The 12,900-nt window shown below is 49.3% G+C and overlaps 1 pseudogene; it reads right to left on the reverse strand.

The window, feature by feature from the left end:
- Positions 1-8,786: 8,786 nt before the first annotated feature.
- LOC141508343 (V-type proton ATPase subunit S1 pseudogene) lies at positions 8,787-12,065 on the reverse strand (annotated as a pseudogene).
- Positions 12,066-12,900: the final 835 nt, after the last annotated feature.

A 12,900-nucleotide genomic window follows, 5' to 3' on the forward strand; every position in this document is an offset into this window, starting at 1 on the left:
GGATCTCTGAGTTCTAGACACTTAATAATTACCTAGCTGTGTGACCTTGGGCAAGTCACTTAACCCTACTACCTTGCAACAATAAACAAGTTAATTAAATGTGGAAATAAAAAAAGTGAACTCAAAGGTACTCAATAATTTCTAAAAAACAATTCTCAAAGGGATTGTTGAGAAGGAGCCATCTTGATCCATGATGGGCATTAGGGAGTAAAAATATGGGAAGGCAAGAAAAGTGGAAGTGTATAGGAAACATTCCAGGCTCCTCTAGAAGAGGATGTTTCTCATTGCAGAGATAGCACAAATGGATACACACATACCTCTCTGTCATTCTACTGGGGTAGGAAGATAGCAGACTGTAACAGTGAATGAAATGCTGTCACTCCCTCTATCAAGGGACTTTGCCAGGAATGTTTCAAGCAGAAAGAGGATGAAACATGATAACCAACAACTCATAGCCAAAGTTTCCATCACATTCACCTTTAGTCTCTTGAATTTCAAGAAATAGTTTGTCAGCTGTAGAGATTAAGAGCCTGGAGGAAAGAGATACATTTTATTCCAGTGGGGGGAAAGAATTCAAAGTCAGAGGATATGGGTTCTAATCTCATCTATGAAAGATTTACTGGGCACTTACTCTAAAGAAGACACTTCCCACTTAGAACTTCAATATCCATATTTGTAAAATGAAAGTCAGGGCAATGTGATCCCCTAAGGGCATAGTCAGATAAGTCCTATGAACCAAGACTTCAGATTCTCCCACATGTATTAGTGAAATGGGAAAAAAAACTGAACATAACCCAGTTTCTTGGAAAAAGGGAAGGCTTCTTGTTATTCAGTTATTAGCATTAGTACAGAAAAGGCACTTAATAAAGGCTTGTTGAACTAAATGTTAGGAGTAGAAGATAAAGAGGAAAAAAGACAAAGGGAACCTTAACTATGGAAGAGGAAAAAGTGCCATAGACCCTCCTGGCAGCCCTGAAGTCATGGGCAGAAGTAAAGGACCAACAAACAAGACCAATAACCCTGGACTGGCATAACTCCATCATAGGACCAGACAGTACTCCCCACCTGGCCTGATGCAGAATCTTGTTCTGACCTCAGCCCTTGTTGCTGAGGACAAGGCAATGATCCCACTCACTGCCAGGTCTTGGCCATGCACCAGGGGATTCTAGGTGGAGTTCCTGTAAAGAAAAAATGGAGTTCCTGTAATGAAAAGTGAATATAAAGTCAGGAAAGACTTTCCATAAGATCACTGTTAGGCTTTACAAGTGCCAAAGATATTGGAGCTCCCCTTTGTTTTTCTGCCTCCACAGAAAATATTTCCCAGATGTTTACATACTTTGCCAGATCCTAGCAAATTTTTTTTATCACAGCAACTTTTTCAAATAAAATGCAGTGCACTAGTCACCTAGAGATGTGACCAGGAAGTCAATGAGCAATGCTAGGGGTAAGAAGGAGGACCAGACCTGCCTTCCTGCTACACTGGCTCTGGCCCAAGGTCTTCAGTTCTCTGAGTCTCACAATACCCACCTGCATAGTGCCCTTCCACCTTCCTTCCCATGGGTGCAGGGAGGGACCAGTTGCTATGTGATATGTAGCCCCAGAAACATGGCTTTCTTTATTCCAGAATCCTTGGCAAACCTGTTGCACTGCAGGGTTTTAGAGGTCCACAGACAGCTTAGTGGAGCCCTATTTCTTCTTCGGTTTCCTTCTAATAGCCTTTCGGACAATAAATAACTCCTCTATATAGAAAATTCTTCTGTAAGGCTTTTAAAGACTTTGATACACTAGCACAGCCTCTTCTCATTAATGCTGGGAGTGGCCATAAGAAATGGAGCCTCTTTCCATCTGGCATCCTGGAAGGACGCTAAGTATAGGCATGGAGAAGTTTGAGGGTGGAAGGTCACTTCACTAGGAAAGAGGGGAAGGTGGGAAGGCCTGATTGTTGTGAGCAGAACAGAGGATTAGGGATTGATAGCTGGAAGCTTGATCTCCTTTGTCACCCAGTTTTGTCTTTGATATTCCACCTTTAAGTCCCAATAGGATTGTTTTGGATGAAAATACAACTTGAAAAGCAGTTTTTCTTATAGATAGGAAATGTGTAGCATAGTAGAAGGTAGACTTAGATATTCTACCTGTGTGACTATGGAGCAGTCAGTAAACCCTGTTTGCCTCAGTTTTCCCATCTGTAAAATGACCTGGAGAAGGATATGGCAAACTACTCCAATATCTTTGGCAAGAAAAGCCAAAAGAGGTCATAAAGTGATGGCTACCACGGGGGTATCCAAAATCAGCCAGTGTATTCAGAACTGATTCTTTTTTGAAACTCAGGAGAATGAGATAAAATACATTTAGCAGTGTCACTGATAAAGCTCTCATTTCTTAAGTATATAAAGAAAGGAGTCAAATTTCCAGAATCAGCACCATTCTCCCATTGAGAAATTGGGAATAAATAAGGAAAGTTTTAGATGAAGAAATCCAATGCCTGAAAAAAACAGATCACTGGAAATGAATTCCGAAATACCATTTTACACTTACAAGATTGGCCAGGTTTACAGAAAAGGGAAACTGAGAAATGTTGGGGGTTAGGAGAAAAATATTGGTTGCCTTATGAATTGGGCAATTCTGATAAGAAATTCAGAAATAGGGCCAAAAAGCTCTGAAAGTGAGCATGGTCCTTCACCCGAATAATATCTCTGTTATCCACAATCTCAAAAATCAAAAAGAGATGGGGAAAAGACCCTTTGCAAAGCAATATTTATAGTAGTTCTTTTTCTGGTAGCAAAGAAGTGAATATTGAGTGAATGTTCATCAGTTGAGTAAGAATCGAATGTGTTATGGTGAATGAATATAATGGAATCAGATTGTGCTGAAAGAAAAGATGAAGGAGATGGTTATGGAGAAAACCTAAATTAAACTAATACAGAATGATATAAGAAGAACCAGGAAAGCAATTATTCAATAACAACTCCACTGTATATAGATGATGAACTTTTAAAAACTTAGTATTTCTAATCAACACAATGAATAATCACAATTCCAAGAACTCATGATGAAATAGATTATCAACCTCTGTAAGAAAACTGTTGACCTTAAGAGAATAGAAGGAAGCATGTTTTATCTTTTTGACACAGAAAATGAAGAGATTTTATTTAGAATGACTATACATATTAATGATGGTTTTTTTATCTTCTCAAAAGGTTAGGTAAGGTAGGAAAACTGGGATCAAATGGGAAAAATGACACTAGACCAAGGTCTCCCAGGAATTTGATTGCAGAATTCATCCTCTGATTCCAAACTCAGTGTCCTGTCCATCAAGCCCGAGTGCCATTCATGGCTTTACAGGAGAAAGGCAAAAGATCAGAGAATGGTGTGTTACAAGGGCAGTCATGGTCTCACATTAGATGTGAGACCCAGACCAACAGAGTTTTAGGTTAGAGTTTATTGCCGGTGACTGCATGGGGCTCATACCAACCCAAATTGAGCAACCCGGAACAAAGGGAGAGTTGAGTTCATAAAGGCTAAAATCACAGAGAGGCGGGCTCTATAGTATAAGTGGGAGTTACAGAAGCAGGACAAACAAAGGTTAGTGAGTTGGAGAACAAAAGATTGATGGTACATCTTGTGATCAGGGTTGTTACTTTGAATAAGGCATGCCTTCCTCTCAGGATGTTCTCAAGACTTAGGCACAGATGGTACAAGACCACAGGGAGTTTCCAGGAAGTGACCCAGAAGTTTCAAGGACTCCCTTCTGTCACATCCATACAGGAGTTATATAAAGTTCACCACTTCATTCCCCACTTTTTTGGGGGATAATCAAACCCTTAATTCTAAATTTTCACAAGATGATGTGGTACTTGGGGGGTCTCTAATGAGGAGGAGTTTCACGGAATTGATGCTAGGGATTGCACAAGATGTATGAACTGGGAGAATAGATAGGGACCTACAGTCAGGGCAAGGGTTAGGAGTAAGAGAGAGCAGATAAGTGCAGTGACCAGAATAGTCAGCCACGGAGATGTTTGGAAGAGGCTCTGGTACGAGTTTCTAGAACTTCCCCTTTCCCTAGCTTCTAGGTTCTTCCTGATTCGGGAAAGTCCCTCTCTGATCACTTCGGAATTGTTGACATAAAAGCAGCAGGATTCACCAAGAGCAGCACACAAACCTTCCTGCTTGAGGAAGAGGGGATCCAGACCACTTTGATGCTGGAGGACCATTTCTGTCAGAGTTAACCTGTCTCTCCAAGTGGGAACCAGAATGTTCTAGGTGGCTGCTTTCCAAGCCTACTTGTGCACTCAACTCCTGGTAGCTTGACTTGCTATGGGTAAGGGCAGCATTTCCATCCACTGTGGAGCCCACCAGACCTAACCCCTCCAATAGGGGGATTGGGACAGGTACTGCTCGTTTGTGGGGGCCTGGCCAGTGGGAGGAAAAGAAGTACTGCAACCCATAAGTTTCAGGTAGCAGGGAGACCGGAGGGAGGATGGCCACTAGGATGCAGAGTGGCTTATCCTGTGCTAAGAAGACTTGGGCCGATATGCATAAGGCCATCTAGACAGGGGAACCAGGTTCCTCCAGGAGCAACATAGTAATAGGGGCTTTGTTCAGGGGTTGTGACTATTATAGGGGAGCTGCATTGAGATGGGTACAAGGGAGATTCAGGAGTGGAGGTCGTCACCAGGCAGGTACCTGAGCCTTGAACATCCCCTAATGTAAGCTGGGGCTGTTCCCAGGAACAAGTGGCAGCATCTGAAGTACCAGTAACATGGTCAGGTACAGCAAGGCCTATTTGGTAGAGCAGCTGGGCCTTCATGCATAACCAACAACCTTTTCCTAGTTCAGGTCGAGACACATTAATAGCTCGATGGACTACTGATAATAAACTAAGGAGTGGTAGCCCTGAATCAGAAGGAACTGGGGGTCCAGCTCTTGTATTATGGTCTGCAAGAGGGAATGGGGGTCTTGATGGGGGATGGGAAGGCAGCTTAGGTAAACTGGGGGGGGCGTACAGGTTCTGGAATGGCCAAATTCCCCAGGTGCTCCATGGGGTGGTAGGTAGGTTTAGAAATTTCCTTGGTGATAGTTAGGATAATGGTAGCACCTATTGTGCCCCCCATGTCTAAGTTTAATCCCCACACATGAGGGGTATGCCAAAAGGGGCTGGAGGGTTGTAGAACAGAGAGAAACAAGATAGTTGAATTTTCAGGGGATTTCTGGATCCTAATGTAAGGGTCATTCCCACCTGGGATCCCAGGGCCCCCCAGGCTCGAGTACATATAGTTACCCATACTACAGTTCCACTCTAGGCATTTTCCTGTAGGAAAGGACATGTGGAATGCCATGACACATTCACACTTGGGGCAGGAAGGGGAACACCCAGCCTTTCCCCCATCTGGGCAAACCAGTATACCTGAATCAGGGGTAGAACAGGGGGATGCCCATCCTATGGAATGGGGAACAGGGAACACAAATCCAATCTAAAAAACTGTCCATCACTGAGGTCTCGAGCCTCAGTCCAAGAGTCTTCCTCAGTCCAGAAGGTCCATAATACTTGGTCACCCTTCTTAATAGTCCATGTGTTCTTTTCTTTGGGGGCGTGGGGGTTTGAGAAGATGGTGGTACAACAGAACATTAGGAGGACAGCTGAGTAAGCTTTAATTTGAGTGAATTGACACCAGGTTCCACCTCTCATTGGTCAGATGTGTTTGGCTTCACCCAAGTATGATGCAACCATATTGGAATAGAGTCTACCTTTACAGTGTTTGGAGTGGTCAGGATGACAAAGTTCAAATCCAAGATGCCATGAATTTCTTAACCAGTACTGAATCCCCTGGCTGGAAGCGATGTATGAGTTCAGATGAAGGGAAAGTTAAAGAGTCTCGAACAGATCTCTGGAGCTTGGTCTGTGTCTCCTGAAGCCCCTACAAGAACTTAATTAAGGATGAATTAATAGCCTCAGCCTTCAATTCTTCCCGAAGGACAGGAGGTGGTCTTCCATATATGATTTTGAATGGATAGAGTCTGATACGATTTGGAGTATACCCACTTCTTAAGAGGGCCAATAGAAGGAGTATGACCCAATTCTCCCTCATTTCCATCACTAATTTAGTCAAATATTCCTTCAAGGTTCTATTAGTTTGTTCAACCTGGCCAGAGCTCTGGGGCCTTATAAACACAGTGTAACTTCCATTCACATCCCAGGGACCTAGCTATTCCTTGAGAAATTTTGGCTGTAAATGCTGGACCGTTGTCTGATCCTGTTCCTACAGGGAGGCCAAATTGAGGAAGTTCATTCAAAATCTTTTTAACCACTACTATGGCTGTTTCTTGTTTTGTGGAGAAAGCCTCAACTCATCCTGAGAAAGTGTTAATAAAAACCAAGAGGTATCTGAACTGCTGCTGGTGGTTTCACTTCAGTGAAGTCTACCTCCCAACTCTCTCCTAGGTATTCTCCCCTGAGTCTTATTCCCAGAGGAGCTGACTTTTCCTGTTTTGCCTTTACTTGGGCACATGTTACACAACAACTGTGTCTGATATGTTACCTAACTGTGGAACAAGGTACCTATCTCTCAAAATTAGGGCCATCTGTTCCTAGATGGGTGTTTGATGTAGGTGTTTTACTATTTCTCTTCCTAATGCTTCTGGAATGAGGAACCTTCCATCTGGAAATGTCCACCACCCCCCTTGCTCCTGTGTCCCCGCTTTTGATCTAGCAAAGGAATCTTCCAAAGGGAATAGATGGGATCTGGTGGCAGGGTAGTGGGATGGGGTCTGGGAATACAGGGGCTAAGCAGTCAGGGGTGGCCACTGCCCTGGCCACAGCATCTGTGGTACGGTTGTCAAGAGCCTTAGGGGAATTTCTAGACTGATGCCCAAGATAGCGAATGGCAGTTAACCGGGAGTTAACTGGGAGGGGAGCCAGATGGACTTGAGCCAGGATTTCCTCCTTATTCTTTTCCAGCACAGGTAAGCAAGCCATATTCATGATAAAGTGCAGCATGGTCATGACCAGTAACAAAAGCATAGTGACTATCCGTCAAAATATTCATAGCACGGTCTTTTGTAAGGTGAAGGGCCTGAGTCAGGGCCACCAGTTCAAGCCAGGGCCCTGTCAGTCCTCCATGGATAGGACTATGGGAGTTGTCCTCCCTTGGTCCTTCTTGTTTGGGCACTCATTCTTCCAGGGCCTTGCAATTTTTTCTTCCAATAAGCACACTGGTCTTTACCTAAAGGGAAATGTGACCTGCATGGTCCTTTTGGAGGGGCACAGGAAGGGGAATCTTTGAGGGCAGCCACTAAAACCTTGGCCAAATGCTTGTCAGTCTTACCAGTGGGGTTGTTGTGGGTACTGAAGACCTTTTGGGCAATTTCAACCAATTGGGACATAGTCATGCCTTCAAACCCCTCCTGTTTCTGGAGTTTTTTTATGGACATCAGGGGCAGATTGAGCTACAAAAGCAACATTCAAAGCTCGGGAATTTTCAGGAGCTTCAGGTTCAATAGGAGTGTATGTGTGGTATGCCTTGTAAAGGGTTCAAGAAATGTCTCAGGGGATTCTTGGGGACCCCGGAAGACTTCTGAGACTTTGGACAGGTTGGTGGATTTACAGGCAGCAGCCTTGGGGTCCAGAAGGAGGTAATGGTGAAAGCTGTTTGCCCCGGTAGGAGTTAGGGTCCCACTGAGGGCGAGTAGAAGGGAACAAACCCTCGACCTGATCTCTGTTCTTCCCCTGGGCCACCCCCTGGACCAAGGCCTGCCTTCTGTGCTTCCTGACAAATCCTGTCCCACTCCTCAGTTGTGAAGAGTGAGGAGGTGCTGGCAGTCATGGGGCGGTGGGGATGGGAAACAGATTCAGGGAGGTGAATAAGCGCCTGAGGTTTTTCGGAAAAGGGTGGCTTCTGGGTCTTCCACTTATGTCAGTGGTGGAGAATGGGACGTAGACTAGAAGCTGGGTACATTCCAGGTGGGCTCTTCTCTTAGGGGCAGGAGGGAAGAGGGTTGGGGGGGCCCGCCCCACGAGGTCCGGGGGGAACAGGAGGACAGATGGCGGGTGGGTCCTGGAAGGGAGGGAGGCGGGCAGTTATTCTCCTCGGGGGGGGGCCTGAAGGACCGGGCGCCTTTCAGAGGGGAATGTCTCTGGTTTGGTTTGGGCCGAGCAGCCGGAACACGAAGACACGTTTCCCGCCTTGGCCCCGAGCGCGAAGTCCCGCGCAGGCGCGCCTCGGCCTCGGGATGGTGGCGCAAGGCCTCCTGGGAGGTGGTGATTCCTTAAAGGGCCGGCATCCCGGCCTTCTGGACCTGGAGGAAATCTGAGCCTCGCCGGCCGCCGTCCGCGACCCTCCCACGCTCCGTCGCCATGGAGACGGCGGAGGCTCCGCAGCCTTACCCAAGGGGAGGGGCTTCTGGGGCGGGGTTCCTCGGAGGAGGCTCTTCTGCCTAGCAACAGCAGCCCGCCACAACTCACCTCCTCCCCGGGTGGCCCGGGAGGGTCAGAGGCCGAGCACACGCTTTCAGCCGCAGCTGAGGAGCGGATGCCCCGCCCCGTGACGTCACGAAGAGCCGGGACTGTTCTCCCCCCGCCCCTTCGTCTTGGGGATGACGTAATGCCTCAGCTGGCACTGGGAAGAACTCTCCCTAGTCATAGCTTAGACCCTAAGGAGTGTTGGGCTGTTCGTTGCACTCCCCTCTCGGATTCATAATCCTAGATCCCACCCCTCCCTTTACAAGGGGGATCCTTAATTTATGGCTTACACACCGAGGTTTTTCAAAGATGAGAGAACCCCCATCCTCTAATAATCATTGTAGAAGCCATTATCACGTATGAAACAAATAGTTTATTCTTATTCTGAAAGTATTCCTGAACATGAAAAAAAAATCACAACAGTCACAGAATAGTTTAAACCTATAAAAGGAATCACAGGATTTACGTTAAAACTAGTTGCATTAAGTTAAGAAGCCAACATTTAAGTTTCAGCAGAATAGAAAACATTTGTGCTAAACTGATACACAGTGTCTTATGTTTCACAGAATCCTAACACTTTCCAACCATTCCTAGCCCTTCTTTGGTTGGTAACAAGGACCAGACTTCTTATCTTTGCCCAAACTCTGATACAAAACTTTCCAAGTGATGAACCACTTCTGTCTTATGAAAAAATAAACAGCCACACTCATGTATTTCTGGTAATCTTCAGACTTTAGGAATTCATAAGCACACTCTGTCCTGGACACATGCACCAGGGAATATTCACTCAACAAAGATTAAGTAAGAACTACAAAAATAAGGACGGTCATTGACCGCATGGGGGCCGGGTGAGAGAGGGGGTAATTTGCCCCCTCTCTCACCCAACGCTGGGGACCCAACTGGAATCATTCTTTATGATTCACAGCCAGGAAGGAAGAAAGCCCTTGTGTCTACCCTAGTCTTCTGAGCTCTTATGGCTCAGCAGATAAGAAGGGGAATTTTTATATAATTTAAAAAAAAGCATTTATCAAATCCTACCTATTTATCATTCACTATACTAAGTGCTGCGGGAGAAATTATTAGAACTTGTTGGAGACCAAATATATAAATCAGTCCATACAAGATTAAATACAGGTCCTATGGAAAGAAGTCATCTATCATGCAAAGTCCTCATTCATATGACCAGAAGCCAGCCCACAAAACTCTCATAAGCAGGCAGGCTATCTGCCACTCCATAACTCCTCTTGATAGTATCACAGGATCTTAGAGTTGGAAGAGAAATAATCTGTTTAAATCTAAACCCTGAACAATTATCTCCCTAACACTGTAGCCAATAAGTGGTAATCCAGTTTTTGCTGATCAGTCTTTTAGGGAAAGAAATCCATGACTTCCCAGTCAGTGATTTTGGGAGGAATGTATGAGAACAGGCAGTGGGCATGGAAGGGAAAGGGATTTTCAATAACTTTGGTATCTCCTGCAACCCCCATCCTCTAAATGAGGAATTCCTCTTTATATATTGCTAAAACAATCTTCATTGAACCAAGATTTGGTTGAGGGAATTGGAATAGAACATTAACTGTTGTCTCCCTTCTCCACTCCAGTAGGGACTCATTGTATTAAGTATTTCCAAGACTCAGAGCCAAACTGTCTTCTACATTCCTCTTTGTCCTACTGGATTTCCAGTGGTGGTGGTGGTGGGGGGGATATTTGTTATGGGCAGTGATTAGGAAGGGAAGGCAAAACAAAGTCAAAATTTTGCAGTGGAAAAATTAGTTATTTGGAGTCAGATTTCTTTTTGTCACTTGTTAGGTAAATGACCTTGGGATGCCACCTAATTTCTTTGGGTATTTTTTTCCTCATCTGTGAAATGAGGGAGTCAGATTAGATGGCTTGCAAGGTCCCTCTCAGTTCTAGATCTATGAACCCTGCCTACAGATGCTTCCCAAATGGGCAGGCAACAACACTCTCCCTCCCAGTCTCCTCCATTTTTTCTTTTCATGTCCCCAGCACCAAGCACAAAGGAAGCACCTCATAAATGCTTGCTAAATCAGAAGGGAGAAGTGAGGAGCTAGGCAGAATAACATACACGGGGGAGGGACCCTAGATACTACGGAAGAACAAAAGGAAACCAGAGGCTCTTTGCAGGTCTTCGGGACAAGGTAACAGGACAAGGAAAAGAGACCCACACTAGACCTACAATCTTTCCCCAGCATCAGTCCATAAGGGGCTCAAAGAGGGGGTCCCCTTTGTACTCATCAAAGCGGTTCAGGGACTTGAGTTTAAAGATTATGTGGACCCCGAAAGTGATGCAGAAGAGCATGAAGAGAGAAGAGACCAGCCCCATCCAGATAGCCGGGGAGAAGAAGGCTGCACAGTCGCTGGCCCCTGCAAAGCTGCCACCAGACACATTGAAAGCCTGGATCTGGAAATCCTGGAGAGTCACGCTCCAGGGCGAGCGAACGTCGTGGGGCATCAGGAGGCCCCACTTGGCGGGGTCGCTGCTGACATACTGACAGTGGTAGGAGTGGGTGCTGGGCGCCATGACCTGTACGGCGCTGAAGGCGGCCGAGGAGTTGTGGGTCTGGATCTCCAGCCCCTCCATGGTGAACCAGCTCCGGTGGGAGCCCGGGTAGAAGTGGCTGACCATGTTGAACCTCAGCCTCAGGAAGGGGCCGAAGAGGTCGCCGTAGGTGAGGACCAGCCGGGCCGCCGAGTCGTTCCAGCTGGAGCCCGTCAGATTGAGCTCGGGGGCCCCGAAGGTGAGGGCCGTGAGGTCTTGCGCGCGGCCCCGGTAGCTCACGGAGAAGTGCCGGGCCCAGAAGAGGATTCGGGGGGCCGTGTCGCTGTAGCTCACGGGCGGCCAGGCCGGCTGGGACCCCTGGCCCCGGGCCTGCGGCTGCTGCCCCAGGCCCCCGGCCGCCCGGGACAGGTCTCGGGCCGTCCTGGGGGGGCGCAGCGCCGTGAGCAGGGCGGTGTAGGGCTCCCCCGCCGCCTGCAGCCGGCTCAGCACGCGCCCCAGGACCTGGTCCTGGCCGGCCAGCGCTTCCTTGGGGGCCCCCCGGCCGGGCCCGGCCGCCGCCGAGGGGATGCGCAGCAGCAGCAGCAGCGGGCGGGGGGCGCCCAGCTCCAGCGCCCCGAAGGAGGCCTGGTCGGCGTGGAGGGGCCCCGTGCCCAGCTTGCGGGCCAGGTAGGAGGTCAGGGTGGCGGCGGCGGACCAGCCCACCGCGGGCAGCACCAGGGAGGAGGCCGCCCCGGCCAGCGCCCGCTGCAGGTTGGGGAAGGCGCTGCCCGAGCCCCGGCCCGGCGCCGCCCCGAAGGCCGTGAAGTCCTCCAGCCGCAGCTGCTCCTGCAGCAGCAGCAGCACCGTGCGCGGCGCCTCCTCCAGCAGCGGGTCCAGGCAGGCGTAGAGCTCGGGCCGGCCCAGGACGCGGCCCTCGTGGGGGCCCGGCGCCCAGGCCCGCCGGCCCGGGGAGCTGGACCACAGCAGCAGCGGCACCTGCGCGTCCCCGGCGCCCGCCCGCCGCGCCGCCGGCAGCAGGAGGCCCAGCAGCAGCAGCAGCAGCCCCGGGAGGCCCCCGCCGCGCCGCCGCCGCGCCGCCGCCCGCCTCATCCTCTCGGCGCCGCGGCTGCCGCTGCCGCCGGCCCCGGCCCCGGCCCCGCCGCCGCAGTGCCCGCCCGCCCCGCCGCCGCCCGCATCCTCCTGCCCGCGCCGCGCCCGCCGCCGCAGTGCCCGCCCCGCCCCGCCCCGCCCCGCCGCAGTGCCCGCCCCGCCCCGCCCTGCCGCAGTCCCCGCGCTCTGCGCAGCCGCCGCCGCCGCCGCAGCCCCGGCCACACCGCCCAAGCCCGTACCCCGCGGGGGTGCAGGGGAGGGGGCGGGGCGGCGCCGAGAGGAGGGGCTGGGGGCGCCCCCGGGAAAAGGGGCAGCTGGCCCTCCTAGGGATCCTGGGGGTGGGGGTGTCTGTGTGAGTGTGTGTGTGTGTGTGTGTGTGTGTATGTGTGTGTGTGTGTGTTTGCGAGTATGAGTGTATGTGTGTGCCTGTGTGTCTGTTTGCGAGTATGAGTATAGGTGTGTCTGCGTGTGAATGTGTGCTTCCAAGTATGCGTGCAGGTGAGTGTGTCTGTGTGAGTGGGTGCGTATACACGAGAGTGCATGGGTGTGTGGGTGTGTGAGTATATATCTGCGTGGGTGAAACCCTCAGATGTCCTATTTTTGATTCTTTGACTATGAAAGTTATGGAACACGTTTTCCTTTGATCATTTAGAGTTTGTAATTCTTCAACCCTTCTCCCACCTCTCTCCTCCAGCTGAACTAACTGAGGTCCAAGGGGAGACATGATCTGCCCAGGTAGAGCAGGGGACTGATTCTCTGACTCCACACTCAGAGCTCGTTTTGTTGCCTCTCCATGGGACACTGACAATGAAAAGGGGATTGGACAGGGAAGGAT

This window comes from Macrotis lagotis, chromosome 1 (genome assembly GCF_037893015.1).
Source record: "Macrotis lagotis isolate mMagLag1 chromosome 1, bilby.v1.9.chrom.fasta, whole genome shotgun sequence".
Lineage (NCBI taxonomy): Eukaryota > Metazoa > Chordata > Mammalia > Peramelemorphia > Peramelidae > Macrotis > Macrotis lagotis.